Source organism: Bubalus kerabau, chromosome 4, assembly GCF_029407905.1.
Source record: "Bubalus kerabau isolate K-KA32 ecotype Philippines breed swamp buffalo chromosome 4, PCC_UOA_SB_1v2, whole genome shotgun sequence".
NCBI classification, from domain to species: domain Eukaryota; kingdom Metazoa; phylum Chordata; class Mammalia; order Artiodactyla; family Bovidae; genus Bubalus; species Bubalus kerabau.
Window position 1 is genome coordinate 27522625 of NC_073627.1, and position 16885 is coordinate 27539509.

The 16885-nt window shown below is 51.5% G+C and overlaps 3 long non-coding RNA genes across 14 annotated transcripts in view; 1 reads left to right on the forward strand and 2 right to left on the reverse strand.

Annotated features, from left to right (window-relative positions):
* The window catches only part of LOC129649126 (uncharacterized), a 79129-nt gene that overhangs the window by 23801 nt on the left and 38443 nt on the right, over positions 1–16885 (forward strand). The gene's annotated exons all lie outside the window — the stretch shown is intronic.
* Positions 3271–4053, reverse strand: LOC129649125 (uncharacterized). Its single transcript, XR_008712986.1, has 2 exons — positions 3532–4053; positions 3271–3385 (listed from the first exon to the last, which is right to left on the reverse strand). It is a non-coding gene; the product is annotated as an uncharacterized LOC129649125 (long non-coding RNA).
* LOC129649124 (uncharacterized) lies at positions 8211–14627 on the reverse strand. Of its 12 annotated transcripts, none has more exons than XR_008712980.1 (4): positions 14613–14627; positions 10151–10208; positions 9129–9459; positions 8211–8760 (listed from the first exon to the last, which is right to left on the reverse strand). It is a non-coding gene; the product is annotated as an uncharacterized LOC129649124 (long non-coding RNA). The 12 variants fall into 12 exon arrangements; XR_008712983.1 differs by having other exon boundaries at positions 9994–10208; XR_008712977.1 differs by lacking the exon at positions 14613–14627 and adding an exon at positions 14350–14424 and having other exon boundaries at positions 9994–10208.

The window sequence follows — 16885 nt, forward strand, 5'->3', positions numbered from 1 at the left end:
TTCCTCTTCACTTTCTGCCATAAGGGTGGTGTCATCTGCATATCTGAGGTTATTGATATTTCTCCCAGCAATCTTGATTCCAGCTTGTGTTTCTTCCAGTCCAGCGTTTCTCATGATGTACTCTGCATATAAGTTAAATAAGCAGGGTGACAATATACAACCTTGACGAACTCCTTTTGCTATTTGGAACCAGTCTGTTGTTCCATGTCCAGTTCTAACTGTTGCTTCCTGACCTGCATACAAATTTCTCAAGAGGCAGGTCAGGTGGTCTGGTATTCCCATCTCTTTCAGAATTTTCCACAGTTTATTGTGATCCACACAGTCAAAGGCTTTGGCATAGTCAATAAAGCAAAAATAGATGCTTTTCTGGAACTCTCTTGCTTTTTCGATGATCCAGCGGATGTTGGCAATTTGATCTCTGGTTCCTCTGCCTTTTCTAAATCCAGCTTAAACATCAGGAAGTTCACGGTTCACATATTGCTGAAGCCTGGCTTGGAGAATTTTGAGCGTTACTTTACTAGCATGTGAGATGAGTGCAATTGTGCGATAGTTTGAGCATTCTTTGGCATTGCCTTTCCTTGGGATTGGAATGAAAACTGACCTTTTCCAGTCCTGTGGCCACTGCTGAGTTTTCCAAATTTGCTGGCATATTGAGTGCAGCACTTTCACAGCATCATCTTTCAGGACTTGAAATAGCTCAACTGGAATTCCATCACCTCCACTAGCTTTGTTCGTAGTGATGCTTTCTAAGGCCCACTTGACCTCACATTCCAGGATGTCTGGCTCTAGGTCAGTGATCACACCATCGTGATTATCTGGGTTGTGAAGATCTTTTTTGTACAGTTCTTCTGTGTATTCTTGCCATCTCTTCTTAATGTCTTCTGCTTCTGTTAGGTCCATACCATTTCTGTCCTTTATCGAGCTCATCTTTGCATGAAATGTTCCTTTGGTATCTCTGATTTTCTTGAAGAGATCCCTAGTCTTTCCCATTCTGTTGTTTTCCTCTATTTCTTTGCATTGATCACTGAGGAAGACTTTCTTATCTCTTCTTGCTATTCTTTGGAACTCGGCATTCAGATGTTTATATCTTTCCTTTTCTCCTTTGCTTTTCGCTTCTTTTCTTTTCACAGCTATTTGTAAGGCCTCCCCAGACAGCCATTTTGCTTTTTTGCATTTCTTTTCCATGGGAATGGTCTTGATCCCTGTCTCCTGTACAGTGTCACGAACCTCATTCCATAGTTCATCAGGCACTCTATCTATCAGATCTAGGTCCTTAAATCTATTTCTCACTTCCACTGTATAATCATAAGGGATTTGATTTAGGTCATACCTGAATGGTCTAGTGGTTTTCCCTACTTTCTTCAATTTAAGTCTGAATTTGGCAATAAGGAGTTCATGGTCTGAGCCACAGTCAGCTCCTGATCTTGTTGGGTATAGCTTTCCTTTTCTCCTTTGCCTTTCACTTCTCTTCTTTTCTCAGCTATTTGTAAGGCTTCCTTAGACAACCATTTTGCCTTTTTTCATTTCTTTTCCTTGGGGGTGGTTTTGATCACTGCCACCTTTATGATGCCTCCTCTTATGAACCTCCATCCATAGTTCTTCAGATACTCTATCAGATCTAATCCCTTGAATCTATTTGTCACTTTTACTGTAGAATCATAAAGGATTTGATTTAGGTCATACTTGAATGGTCTATTGGTTGTTCCCTACTTTCTTCAATTTAAGTCTGAATTTTGCAATAAGGAGTTCATGATCTTAGCCACAGTCAGTTCCTGGTCTTGTTTTTGCTGACTGTTTATAGCTTCTCCATCTTCAGCTGCAAAGAATATAATCAGTCTGATTTTGGTATTGACCATTTGGTGATTTCCATGTGTAGAGTTCTCTCTTATGTTGTTGGAAAAGGGTGCTGGCTATGGCCAGTTTTGCCAGTTTTGCATTCTCTTGGCAAAACTCTGCAAGCCTTTACCTTGCTTCATTTTGTACTCCAAGGCCAAACTTGCTTGTTACTCCAGGTATCTTCTGACTTCCTACTTTTGCATTTCCGTCCCTGATGATGAAAAGGACATCTTTTTTGGTGTTAGTTCTAAAAGATCTTGTGGAGAAGGCAATGGCAACCCACTCCAGTACTCTTGCCTGGAAAATCCCATGGACGGAGGAGCCTGGTTGGCTGCAATCCATGGAGTCGAGAAGAGTCGGGCTGAGCTTTCACTTTCACTTTTCACTTTCATGTATTGGAGAAGGAAATGGCAACCCACTCCAGTGTAGTTGCCTGGAGAATCCCAGGGACAGCGGAGCCTGGTGGGCTGCCATCTATGGGGTCGCGCAGAATCGGACACGACTGAAGCGACTTAGCAGCAGCAGCAGCTAGAAGATCTTGTAGGTCATCATAAAACAGTTCAACTTCAGCTTCTTTGGCATTAGTGGTTGGGGCATAGACTTAGATTACTGTGATATTGAATGGTTTGTCTTGGTAACAAACAGAGATCATTCTGTCGTTTTTGAGATTGCACCCAAGTACTGCATTTTGGACTCTTGTTGACTATGAGGGTGACTCCATTTCTTGTAAGGGATTCTTGCCCACTGTAGTAGATATAATGGCCATCTGAATTAAATTCGCCCATTCCGGTCCATTTTAGTTCACTGATTCCTAAAATGTCGATCTTCACTCTTGTCATGTCCTGTTTGACCACTTCTAATTTACCTTGTTCATAGACCTAACATTCCAGGTTCCTATACAATATTGTTCTTTGTAGCATCGGACTTTGCTTCCATCACCAGTCACATCTATAACTGGGCATTGTTTTTGCTTAAGCTCCATCTCTTCATTCTTTCTGGAATTATTTCTCCACTCTCTTCCAGTTGCATATCGGGCACCTACAGACCTGGGGAGTTCATCTTTTGGTGTCATATCTTTTTGCCTTTTCATACTGTGAATGAAGCATGGATCACAGCATTGTCTAACTCAAAGAAACTGTGAGCCATGATGTGTAGGGTCATCCAAGATGATGAGTCCTGGTGGAGAGCTGACAAAACGTGGCCCACTGGAGAAGGGAATGGCAAACCATTTTAGTATTCTTGCCTTGAGAACCCCATGAACAGTATGAAAAGAAGAGCACCTGTCTTTCTCTTCTTCCCTCCCTCTCCCTCCTCCCTATATATTCTTTCTCTAGCTCTGGCATTCAGTAATTGTTTGAATTTATAAGCAGAGCTAAGGATGTGAATTCTATGGTTTCCGGTATCCAGTTCCTTGTGCTGTGAGGAAGGAAGTCAGGACATGAATGGGGATGGAATTGGTGATGGGGAGGTAGCGATGTAGGAGTGAACTCCGGCTTGAGACCCAGCGAAAATGAATCACCTGTCCTGGATCTTTTCTCCTCTTCTGGGACTGGGCAGAGGAAAGCAAGGGAAATGGGTGGAGATATGAATAAAAACATTCATTTATTTTTAAATTAATCTTCACAAACAATTAAACAGATAAGTAATTGGACATAAAATCCCAATTATGTCCATTAAATTCAGTGCTTCCCATACCTTGGCTGTGGGAATACTACTGGCCCGACTTCTGCAGTGAGATCTTTCAAGTTGACTGATTTGATAACAACCCGCTTTTTAAACGTAGCTTCTCCACCAGTTCCTAGCTTTGAGATTTGGGCAAGTCCCTTCTCTGTGCCGTTGTTTCCTCACCTGTGAAATGGGATAACAATGTACTTATCTCATGGGGTCATTGTGAGGATTAAATGAGTTAGTGTTTATAAAGCAGTTGGAAGAGTGCCTGGCTCGTGGAAAGCACTGTTTGTCAAATAGAATGAGTAAATAAATACTTCCGAGCAATAATAGCTGTGACGTGGTGACTTGGTGAGTGAGATTTTCTCACGTTAAAACAGAGAACTAACTTGAGTTCCCTGCCTGTCCGGTAGTTAGGAGTTGGTGCTCCCACTGCTGTGGCACTGGGTTCAATCCCTGGCCAGGAAACTAAGATCCCGCAAGCTGCCAGCTCGGCCAAAATGGAAAAAAAAAAAAAAAAAAAAAAAACAACTAGAGAAAACTAGGAACTATTACTATAAAATTGTCTTCAATACTGCCAATGGGCAATTGTCCCAGATGACTCTTCCACACTGTCTTGCTGCAAGTTCATTTCACATGGTTTAATTCAATCCCAGTTGCAGCCCATACTGTCTTCCCGGGGGCAGTGTCATTGGATCCGTATCAGCCTCTTTGCCACCATGGCTTTGCCAGAGCACCTCTGCCATGAGATGTCAGAGCTGTTTGGATCCCGTGCTCGCTGTGGCCCGGCTCCTGCGCGGGAAGGCGCTGTTCCCAACGAGGCATCAAAGCAGGTGGGCCATCTGTGCTGGAGACCTCTCCCAGGAGTACCTACTCTGGATCCCAGGATTCCATGCTCTGTCCCAACTGAGCCCCTCATTTCAACCTTCTGCTTTTTATGAACCTGGGAGAAAAGGGAGCCTGGGAGTTGGGAAGGGAACAGGATGATTCTGAGGCCTGGGCAGGTTGCCTTCAATTTACCCTCTGGGCGCCTCCTATTTGATCGGCTTCAGGACTTTAATTTGCTTGTTGTTTGAGGTTAACCACCTTCCTTAATGAAGCTGGGGATGGAGAGGGCAGGTGGGGAGAGAAACCCCTGAAGGTGTGAGGGTGCGAGGGCTTCTCTCGGAGGCCCCTGGGTGGCTGCTGGGCTGTGAAACAAGAGGCGGTGCCTGCCAGCACCCAGCTTGTCCTCCCAGGTGTGATCCACGGAGGCACATCCTGACTGTCATGGGTGGGGAGGGGAGAAGGGCCTCTGCCTTCTGGAAGCTCTGCCCAGTCGCAGCAGGAAGGTTCAGGGAAGACGTCCCATCAGACCAGGGTGGGCAGAGCGGCTGAGGAGGATTCTCAGGGGATGGGAATGGCTGTGTTGGTCAGACTCGGGTGGGAGTCTAGGTGGCCAGTCATACAGTGAGTCCTTAGGCTCTGCTGGGGCTTCAAGTCGGGACCCCAGGGTCGGCGAGGGGACAGCTGGGCTGCCTTCCTCAATCCACAGCCGGAGGTCTGAGGCCCTGGTGTACAAGAGAGTCACTTTCCACATTCAGGTCTACCTGTCCTGGTGTCTGTGTGTGTGTGTGAGGGAGGAGAGAGCTGCCTCTTCCATCAGACCAGGGGGTCCATGGCAGGGCGGTATTTCATCGGAAGATGGGGGCTTTCTGAGGGCAGAAGCAGTGCTGTGCCAGTGATCCGTTCCTGCTTCCAGAGGGTGCTCACCGGCCCCGAGGCCCCCCACCAGCAGTTCTCGGCCTGCCCACTCTCTCCCCCACTCTCCCCCCCTCCCAGCACACACACCATCAAGAGACTCCTTTGAAGTGCTGAGTGTGTTGTTCCTACGACATAAACCGCGCAGGCACAGCCGGGTGTGGAGCCCTGGTAATGAGGCTTTTCGGAGTGGGGCTCCCATCAGATAAGCAGTCCTTCATGGCTTTCCACTTACTATTCTAATGAGGGACGCTGCTGAGGGACAGGTGGGTCCAGGTCCCACGTGGCACCTGCCTTCTCACCTTGGCTGAGTTGAGCCCTGGGGCTGTACGACCTCTGGGATCCCAGGATGTCCTGTGTCCATGAAGGCCTTTGGACAGTTCCTCTAAATGGAGGCAGGGACTGTGGTTGCCTTTCTTACCCCATGTAGAGCCTCCGCCGTGCTGTTCAAAAAGGCTTTGGGTCAGATGCCGGGAAGAACCTTCCAGGTCACAGAGGTATATGATAATAAGCCTGCGAGTTTTGGGTCCGCGGGGAGGTAGAATTAGAGAGTCAGTCCCCTGCTTCAGGTTTTGGAGGGCCACCCTGCTGTTGTGGCACCGAGCGATGTTCAGGACAGGCAGGCAGGGGACAGCAGAGGGAAGGGGGCACCCGCATTAGCACCAAAAAAGACCTGAGGGTCATACACACCCAGGAAAAGGGAGACGTTGGTCCTCTTCTGGCTTATTTTCCTCTCCCAGACATAAAAATCAGGTTCTATGAAAACACTGAGAAAAAGGTCAATAGTGTGGTGAACTGAGGCCTGGCACCTGCAGCAACAGTTAGCAGAGGTGTGGGAGACCTGGGTTCGATCCCTGGGTTGGGAAGATCCCCTGGAGAAGGAAATGGCAACCCACTCCTATACTCTTGCCTGGAGAATCCCATGGAGGGAGGAGCCTGGTAGGCTACAGTCCATGGGATCGTAAAGAGTCAGACACAATTGAGCTACTTCACCCTCCAGACCTTGATGCTGGGAAAGGTGGAGTGCAAAAGGAGAAGAGGGTGGCAGAGGATGACATGGTTGGATGGCATCACCGATTCAATGGACATGAACTTGGGTGAACTCCAGGAGACGGTGAGGGACAGGGAGGGCTGGTGTGATACAGTCCATGGGGTCACAAAGAGTAGGACCTGACAGCAGCTAAACAACCCTCCCCTCGATGGACACCTAAAGGTCATTCTACTGGCTCCTCTGGGAGGACTGACCGGAGGTCGCCCCAGCCGTGCTCCTGCCTCCAGACTGACTGCTCTGTTGTTCCACCAAGAGGCTGCCCCACACTCCCCCTTGCTTACTGAGCGGTCTTAGACAAGTGGTTGCCTCAGTTTCCCCATCAGTTTCCCCATCTGTAAAGTGAGGATAAGAGAGTGGGAGAGGGATGACATAGTCCCCGTAAAGCTCTTAACACAGAATCTGGCATTCACTGGGTTTCTCCAAAGGCCCCTTTCGAGTGCCCTCCTGGAGGTTCTTTCTGCTGTCTGCCTGCTACCCCTCCTTGGTGTATGGAGTACGACACAGTGTCACCTTCCCAGCCTACGTGGGGAAGCAGGGTAGGGGGCATGTTGGTCCTTTCTGCCCTCAGTTTCCCTTTCTTAAATGTGGCTCCCCTCTTCTCCCCCCACTACCCACTGCGCCCCCCTCCCAGGCCTGCATGGTGAGATAATGTCTAAGAGATACTTGGAGTTACTTGGAGGAAGAGGCCAGACAGTGAGTGACCAGAGGTGATTATCTGGCGTGACTAAAGCGGCGGTTTCCCTCCCCCCCAGCCCAGGCAGAAGGGAGGGGGACATCCGAGGTCACGCTCCAGAAGGAACTTCCCAAGAAGGGCTAGACCTGGGGAAGCTGACCTTGGGAGAGAGGATTCAGGTGATTTTTCACAGGAAAAAACAATAACTCATCCCTTTTGGGAGGGGTTTTGAGGCAGGGGGCTGGCCAAAATGGCTCCATTCTCCCCTTGAACAACCACCCTATTTCCGGCTCTCAGCCTGCCTCCTCCATGGATGCCACTATTCGCCCTGGCCCTTGGCTCCTGCCCTTCTCCTCTCTACCTCTCAAGGGGACCTGGCTCCCTCCCAGGACCTCCTCCCCCTCCTGCCCGGGGTCCCCACTATGGCAGCCCAAGTTTAGACGCCTCTCTCAGCAGCAGAGATTCCTCTGCAGGAGGAAGATCCATTTTCCTCGCTCTCTTTACTCCTCTGCCCACCCCAACCCCAGAGGCCTGCAGAGGACCCGAAGGCTGCCCACTGAGAGTGGGGGTGGGCAGCAGGACTCGCATCAGCTCCCCCAGCCTCCTGTCCGTGAGTGAGCCAGCAGGCAGGAGGGCTGCAGTTCCCACCCAGACCTCTGGGTGCTGCCCAACTGCTGTGGTTGGCCCTCCCCTGAGGACCTGGCAGGTATTCACCTTCACTCCAACCCTCCTCCTGCCCCCTCAGAAGGGGCCGCCTTCATTTAGAAAAGAGAAGCAGCCACTAATACAAAAAATTTTCATAAACATAATCTCTTTGATCCTAGTTATTAGTATGGCCGACTCCCATTTTACACATGGGAAAACTGAGGCACAGGGAGGCCAAGTGGCTCACCCTGGGTCCCATGGAAGCATGAGGAATCCTGACAAAGCCTCGGGAAGACAAGAATGAGCCTGCAGAGCCAGGCAGCCTCCAATGCCTGTGTGTGGGAAGCAGATACTCTGGCTTGTTCCAGTCTCCCAGTGCCTCAGAAAGGAGAGAGAAAGGTGTGCCTAGGGGACTGAGCCTCGGTGAGGGGTTCCAGTCTAGCCTTTGCTGTGGTCTTACTGCTAAATACATGCCTAGGATACAGAATTTCTGTAAGCAGTACTGAAGTCTATAGAATACAAAGTGCTCCATAACTCCATCAGGTAACTCTGGTTAATGGTGTGCTTCCTGCCAGAACTTTGTAGCATTCAAAAAAATTTTTTCAACACAAATGGGACTTTATTAACAAACAGTAAAGAACAAACAGTTCTTTGACTGGGTTTTCCATCATTCCTATCTCCATACACAAACAGCGATCTTTCAAACAGAGCACCCACTGTGGACGAAATCTAATTTGGTGAACCTTTCTTACCAGGAGGCATCGGGCAGTCCCATCACAGGTAACGATCAACAAGGAGGTCGGTCCCTTCACATTGGTGGGAGCATACTTCTACAAAACATTCGCTCCAGCTTGGGGTTCCTGAGAGGTGGTCCCAAATGAGCTGTGTGTGCGTCACCATCCCTAGAGGAAGGTATCCTGGTCTCCTCCTTGGTGGTTTGATCCTAGGAGCAGGGTCTGCCTTTCAGGAAGGCCTTCCATAAGTCTGACCCAAATCCCGGTGGATGGATTGAGCTGTTTCCTCCTCGCATCTCCTGGGCAGGGTCTTCCTGGGCAGCCTGGCTCCCAGCTGGCTGCTCTGTTCTCCTATACAGCAGTGTGAGCGCACTGGGAGGAAGGGAGCATTCCTCTCCTCTCCTTGTTGGAAGCTTCTTGCAGAAAAGAGGAGAAAGACTAAGGAAAGTCTGAAGAATCACTCCTGGTGTGTTCACTGAGAGCTGGGGGTGGTGGGCCCACGAGGCACCTTCTAACCTGCCAGTCTTAATGTCTGGGAAGTGCACAGAAGTCCTTTTAAGGCTAGAAATTTCAAAGCACTTCTCAGATACATACAAAAGCTTCTCTTGGGAGATGGGGGGGTTGCTGACTGTCACTTCCACAGTGGGGAGGTGGAAGGAAGCAGACTCAGGGGTCCCTCTCTCCTTAGCTGTTTCTGGCGTTGGCTCCTGCCCCACCACCCACTCTGGTCCAGCTGGAAGATTGGAGTCATCCTGTATGCTGTGTCTGTCTCCACACTCACCTGGCAACTTAGAATACGTGGCTCCTTGGGACTAAGCAGGTCAGAGGAGTCAGCATTAACCCTTCACATGTTAACCTGATCCACAGGTCTGTGAATTCTCAGCCAAAAACCTGCCGATAGATCTAATCGAAGGCAGAACCTTCCAGGCAACACCCAACTCCTTCCGGAGGCTGTTGTTAATTTCACTCTTAATCTTCGCACCCAGCACTCATTCACACAGCAAGTTCTTACTGCACACCTAGGTGCTGAGATCCACAGTCTCATGGGTGAGTTGTGTGTGTGTCCCAGAGACCAAGCTCTCACGATGTGATAAGCGCTTTGACTGGAGAAGCTGCAACAGGAGAAATCAATGATTAGAAACTCACTCACTGATGTGCTATTAGCTCAATTATCCCTAATTGACACTGTTCCTGGCACTCTAACAAGCCAGGGGAAGTCCCAGGTGGAAGAGCCAAAGCTCTGGCTGGTTTTCCCCAGGAAGCCAGAAGGCTGGATTTGAACTGCAGACCACCTGACTGCAAAGCCCTTGCTCTTTGCACCCTTCTACTGCCGGCAACAATGCCAGCGGGTGGAGACAGTCAGGCCAAGGACCTTGTGTATGGCGCACAGGTGGGTGAATGATTAACTGCCTGAACACCTTGGGTCACAAGTGTCTGTTTCCTGTGAGCCTCTCTTGATGGCACGGATTATGTCTTATCTGTGCCATAAGTCTGTTGGAGTCCCAGACGGGGACTGGAGCCTGGTGCTCAAATGAACGTGTGAATGGATGATGAAGCCATCAGTGAGTTCCACTTTGGTAGGAACATATCAGTGGGATATCAGAGTACAGAGCCAGAGGCCCCTTCCCCTCCATGAGGCTCAGCACCTTCAGGAAATGTCACTCTTGTCTGGATGGGGCAGTGCCATGATGAGGCAGAGAGAAGACTGGCCCATCCTGAAAGCCATGGTGGGAAAGTTGGGCAAGTTTGCGTCTGGGTCTCCAGGGGATCTTCAATGGTCATCTGTTCATCCTCCAGCCTTACCCCTCCTTTGCCCCTCAGGCAGGCGAGCAGGACCTCTTCTGAGATGACCACTTAGTTGCTGAAAACAGAGATTATTAAGTGAATATCAAGTGAAAAGGACAGAGACATTGGGAAAAGGTCTTTGTTACTCAGGTCACTTGTCATGGGGAGATTTCTCCTCCAGTCACACTGTTCTCCCTGGGACAACCGAAGGCTTGAAGGCTACTGCCTACCTACTCTGAGTTCCCCAAGTTCCACTTTCTAGGAACTGCTCATTGGGCTGATCCTTTGCAGAAATTTTTAAACTTCTCAGAATCATTGATGGACTTGGGGGTGGGGACCTTGATGGGGAAAGCATATAAAATACAGGTTCCTGGTCCAGTGAATTTCAGTGGGGACATTGTGGGAACATTTTGAACAAGTGCGCCCTGATTCTGAGGCAGGTGGGTGATCTGTGGCCTACATTCAGGAAAGGACCTTGAACAGAAATTTGGTCTTTTTCACTCCAAGAGGGGCTGGGCTGGAAACCTCAGGGGCTTGGCCGTGGTCCATTAAAGCTGCCCCCACCCCCACCCCACACACACACACTGGGACTGCTCTGCACCAGCAACACAACAGGCCTGAGGAAGGAGGGTGGGGGGGTTCCCACAGCCCAGACAGGCCTGACATGTCCCTTGGCCGATCTGGGGACTTAGCTTTGGTCACCAGTTTCCTTCTCTGGGTCTACAGTAAATCTCTTGCTGCGAAGGATATTCTGAAAGAGGTAGTGCTAGGGGCTGGAGTTTTTCTTAGGTCTAACATGGCCCAGGGAGTGGCAGAGATCCATGCAGACAGGAAGACAGCCCCCCTGCCCCACGGTAAGGAAGGAGGAGTTGGTGGGGAGCCAGTCAGCTCATCCTCAGGCTGCACTTCCTGGGTTCATCCCAGGCTGAAAGCCATTCTCTCCTTTTCTTCTTAGAAAAGTTCAGGGGGCAAGTTCTTGATGTCTATCCTTAAGCTCTCCTGCTTCTAAGCAGGACATCTCCCCTGTCAGGCCGGGAGAGGGAAAGCCATCTGACCCTCATCCCATCCTGCTTTTGAATCTATTAAAAATGCCCCCACCATGCCATCAAGCCATGTTCCTCACAGGCAAGAAGCTCCTCTCTGCCCTCCCTGGTCCACAAGTGTGGAAAGGAGGAAACCTCCAGTTCCTGTGACCCCCTATTCCTCAATCCTCGAACTCCAGGCTAGTGTGTATTGGGGTTGGGGGGAGCAGGAAGACCAGTTTTTCCAGCCCTGAGACCAGCCTGCCCCTGGGGGTGCATGCGAGCCCAGTAGGATGGCAGCCGGGGCCTCTGTGGAATGTGGCCCATCCGGCTCTTGCTGCCTAAGTAAGAGAGGTCGGTGTAGCAGGAGTCCAGGGCTGGCTGGTCCAGAGACATCCCCTCCCACTCAGGCCAGGAATGAGTGCCAGCAGCATCCCTCCCAGCAGCCTTTCAGATCCTATTCCACTTGGCCAGGCCATTCCCCCTTCCCTTCCCCCTGCTTGGGGGAGGTGCTCAGATCGCCCTGCTCTGCCTTCCCACATTACCTTCTCCAGCCCCTGCCTCCTTACCCTCCCTGTCTGTAGGAGGGCTTCTTCGACTGAGGGGTCACTGCTCCCTCCAGGTTACAGGCACCCCAGGCTCAGGGACCCTGACTGTCTCGATCACTGTCTATGCTCAGAACCTGGCAGTCAGTGTTCAGTAAATAATACCCACTTTCTTGCCAAACTGCTGAATTAAATGCATGAAGATGAATACATTTGTAGAGGCACAGGTTGGCTGAGAAGCCAGGCTTCCCCCACCTGATGCTAACATGGCTCATTGGTACCCAGCCTGTCCTAGCCAGCGTGGGGCCCGGAAAGAGCCAGGGTGAGCTGCTCTGCCCGCTCCCCTGCTTGCTTATCTCATCTCTCCATCCCCTTACACCCTGTTGTATTCCCCCAGTCCTCCCCACTCCTAACCCTCTTTGTCCCATCCTATCTCTGGCCCAGGATACACAGAGCCACTTCCCTCTGTTTATTCCCCCTGCTCCTGGAAGTTTTCTCCTCCTTGAGGCCTTCCTGGAACTTGATTGGCTAAGACTCTCTCTTTGGTTCCCTTTTCTCCCTCGGTGAGTCTTCACCATATGTAGCCCATAGCCACGTGCCCCCACCGACCATTCCTGCCTCTGCCTGGGGCCTTGGAGTCCGTTCTGGTAGATAGCAGGGTCAGTCTGAATCCTGAGGGTTGTTACTCTGAGATGAGCTGCAGGTGGAACGGCAGTGCAGGGGCAAACACTGATTTGAGTAAGGCCGGAACCCACTCAGTTGCAGAAGTTCAGACTGGCATATGTGGTTCTCCAAGTGGTCTCCCTGAGTCCTGTTAATACTCATAGCAATGACACCTGCCATTTATTGAGCACTTACTCTATGCCAGGCTCTGTGCTAAGAACTTTTACGTGGTATTTCACTTAATTCTCACAACAGCCTTATGGTATATACTGTTATTATCTCCATTTTACTGATCAGCAAGCTGAGGCTATTAGCTTCCTACAGGAAGGAAAAAAAACCTTAGCCTTTTTTAAGCCCTTGCACTCAATGGTCCTGAGCACCTGGTGCTGAGCATAGGAATGTACAGATGTTCATCTGACATACAGTCTGGTGAGGCGGCGGAGGGCTCCATGAAAGGGTGTGCCTAGGACTCCTGTCTCAGGTTCAAGGGTCCCATAGTCCAGAGGAGCTGGTGCCAGCCTGGGGACTGTCCTACTCCGTGTTCGTTTCCTCAGGATTTCAGACCAAGGATAGACAGACAGCAGGAAGTACTTTGGGACAAAGCTAAGTGTAGCCTCTGAGGCCCAGGATCTCATCTCTGTCTCTATGTAGCCGAGAGCTCGGTGGGTGTGCACGTGGGTGAAAGGGCGTGTGGAGACTCAGGGTGCTGGGGTGGGAGGATCAGTAGGATGACCTGCCAGGCCCTCTGTGCCTTGAATCCTGGATCTTGTGTCTCCGGTCTTTCTCCGGAGGCCCTGGGGGAGTCTCTGATGGGTGGAGCTGCTGTCAGGTCTGTGTCGTGAAGTTCTGGGCAGAGGGCGGGGTGCAGTGCAAGCCCTGACCTGGTTGGGCAGGTTGGCCCACCCTGAGTGGCACCTGTGACCAGGCGCCAACCCCACCTACCGCCCTTTGAAGTCATCCAGCCTGCATTTAAGGCCCGGCCCCTCTTCTGGGTCAACTCCCTGAAAAGAATTGGGGTCCTCTTAGGAGAAAGCTCCTTTTGCCTGGGGCCAGCTCCAGTGAGGGAGGGGGAAGCTTGCAGGCCTGGGCCTGGCTGGAGAGGTGTTAGCCTCCTTGGATGGGTCTCTGCAGGGACTGGCAGGGGCCAAGGCAGAAGGGGCCACGTGAGGGGAGGCTGAGGCAGAGGGAGGGGATTGGTGGTGGGGGTGGTAATGAAGGGAGAAGGCTTAAAGTAGGGGAAAGCTCAGTGAGGGGCAGGGGATTCTGCCAGCAGAGATGGGAGCCTGTGGAGGAGGCAACCCCTTCCCAGGCTCAACCCATGGAAAAGTCCTCTCCAGCAGGCATTGGGGTAGTTTAGTCTCCCACACCCTACCCCACCATGCATTGCTCTGCACTTGGCATTTCTGTCTTACATAAGGTACCCCCTTGCCCCACCCTCCACCCCCGCCAGCACCTTCTCTTGGGTAGATCTTCATTCCTCCCCAGGGTCTAGAGCCAGCATCTGTCTGTGCAGCCACTGGGCACTGGGTTAGCATGAAAAGCCACCCCAACTTGTGGCCCCACTGGGCACGTGCAGGCCCTGGCACTATCCCATTCCCAAAACCGGGGTCCCTCTCCCCAGCGCGGCCCAGCGGCTCCTGCCTGACCTCTCCCCGGGCCCTGCCCTGCTCAGAGCAGACCTCTAATCCGCCAGGCACCTCCTCAGAAAACCATTAGGCAGCCAGGCCCTGCGGGCCTCCGACAGGCCCTCTCCCCCACCCTCCACCTCCCACTTCCCACCTCCTGTTGACGCCACACCCACCCTGCAGTTCTGGGTGCAGGGCCCAAGCGGACCCCTCGTTTTTGCTCACTGCCTAATTTCTGCTGCAGGCGGCTCTGTCCCTAGACCTGGCCCGGCCTGAGGCTAGCCCCGTGCCTTCTGGTCCTCATGCCAGCCTCTTCCCAGGGGCCCCCAAGTCGCCAGGGAACGCTGGAGGAGGGAGCTTACCCCTACATCTAGGCTTCCGGGCTCTGCTATGTCCTCCCTCAGCCCTGCCAGTCTGGGGGTGGCCGGGGACGCGCTGTGGGCCGGGCAGCGGCAGGGCTCGCGCGAGGGCCCCTCCCGGGTTGGGCTCACTCCACCTCGCCTTCGAATCCCAGGATCGGGCTCTCCAGGCCACACCCGACCCCAGCCTTCTTCCTCTCTGCTCCTAGCTGCCCCTTTCCCAGCCCTGAGCCTCTTCTCTTCCAAGTCTGCCCAAAAGGCTGCACCTCCTCTCCTGGGGCCTACGCGTCAGTGATGGAAGTGCCTCACGTTCAGCCCTGGTCACGGGGACTTGGCTTTGGTCCTGTCCTTGGGCGAGTCGCCTGACCTCTCCGAGGCTGTTTGCTCAGCCAAAATAGGGCTATGAACCCCACCTGCCGCGTTTGGGTGGTAGATGAGCCTAGCCCAGTAAGTGGTGAATTTATGGTAGAGCAGCGAAGGGCTGGGACCTGTCTCTCCCTTCAAACTTGTCAGGGATTGTCACCTTCAAGCTTTAGCCCACCTGGGGCTCCTGTGAGAGCGGGGAGGACCGCGGGGACCCATTTATCTCCAGGTCATACCAGACATTGAAACCAGGTGCTTCCCCTTCTCTCCTCACTGGCCAAGACAAAGAAAGGCCTCGTGTGGGGGTGATGGTGATGGGCTTCTCAGCATGGAGGGGAGGGAGGGGGTGTGGTATCCTCCTCTCCAGAGCTCTAGGTTGAGGGGACCCCAGGCTGGGAGGGGCAGTGGGGACTCCCAATGAGAGGCAGGAGACCCCTCATGGGGCCTCTTCCATGGCCCTTTCTTTATTTGGGGCCCCAGCCAGGAAGAGAAATGGCTCCGTTTGGTCACGGTGATCGCCATCTCAGCTCTGTGATCACTTAGCAGCATTGCGGCGAGGGGTGGGGGTCGGTCCTCCTCCCAGGCCCAGGTGGCCGTAGAAGAGACATCTTGCTGATTTCTTCCAAATCGCGCCCTCATAAGTTGGATAACAGGTGCTTAAAGCAGATGAAGAATTAGTGATTACCGAGCAGGCTGAATTTGTGGAGTGTCGGGAGTAAACCATTTTCTAATCGAGATGGATGACACAAATGGCAACATAAGTGTTTATTGCATGAAGTAATATATGTAATTTTGGCTGAATTTTGTTTTTCTCCTCATGAAATTCCAGTCCCTTTCAGTCAGGCTGTTGGTGTGTGTTTAATATTAACAGTTTCCATTATTATCACTCACCCTGTGCCAGAGATGGGGCGGCACTTAACTGGCTTTACCTTGGTTTACTTCCCACATCTCCACTATTCATTTATTCAAGATTCACTCAAGGAAACATTTATTGAGCATCTACTCTCTGTCAGACATTATTTTGGATACTGGGGCTGGGGATACAGTGAATTAAAACAAGAAGTCAGATTAAAAACTCCGCCCTCTTGGCACTTACATTCTAATGAGGGAGGGAAAAAATAAACAAGGGAGAAAACAGATATATAACGTCAGGTAAGTGCTCTGAAGAAAACTGGAGCAACATGAGGGGACAGAGAGTGGTGGGCTGGGCCTCCTGGAGAGAACCAGCCATTTGAATACTGGGGACCCAGCAGTGGAGGCAAGAGGAACAGCGAGTTTAAGGGCCCTAAGTTGGGTGTTTGCTTGGCTTTGGCATGTGGTGCAGCAAGAAGACCAGTGTGTGGAAGCAGAGAGGACTCAGGGGCTGAGCGGGGCTGGCTGGAGGCTGGATGGAGTGAGGCCACAGCAGGAGAGGAGTCTGTGAGGAAGCACTATCATCAAGTCCAGGTTTCATGGGGAAACTGAGGTCTGAGGAGATTCTGTAGCGAGTGCCGAGACTGGAGACAAACCGGGCTGCCTCCACTGAAACCTGAGTGCTGACTCACTGCACTCTCCTGTCCCACAGTGAGGGGTCTTCACTCTGCACAGGGGCAGGACCAGGGCTGGGTCGCCACCTTGGGTTTCCTGAGGCTCTGGTACTTTAAGATTTGTTACGTGATGAAAAAAGAAAGGCAGGCTTCCAACATCATGCTAATCCCGACATTTGAGTGTTGTGTGGGCGGGAATCGTGCTTTATCTGCAGCCCTGGTACCTTGTATGGAGCCGGGCATATGGTAGTGGCTCAATAGGTGTTAGTGGAATGAATGGAAGAATACTAGATTTGAAGTAAAGAGACTGATTTTTTAGTGAAGCCTACAGTTTCTATAAGGAGATTAAGATTCGTGCCGTAGGAAGATCCTCAGAGAGCAAAATTCAACTCCACCAGTTTGCAGATAAGGAAACTGAGGCGTGGAGTGATGGAAGAGGAAGAACGCTGTTGTGTGCGAGGGGGTCAGGGAGAGTGCTGGGATGGAAGCATGTGCTTCGCTACTCCCCCAGAATTGGAACTGCCAAGGGCTCTTCTCTGGATCAGAGCAAAGATTTGGCTTGGCTGGAATTGGGGGTGGTGAGCCTTGGGGGAAATCCCACTGCAGAAAAATCTGAGATAAATGGGGCATGTTTGGGACTTACGGCTGGA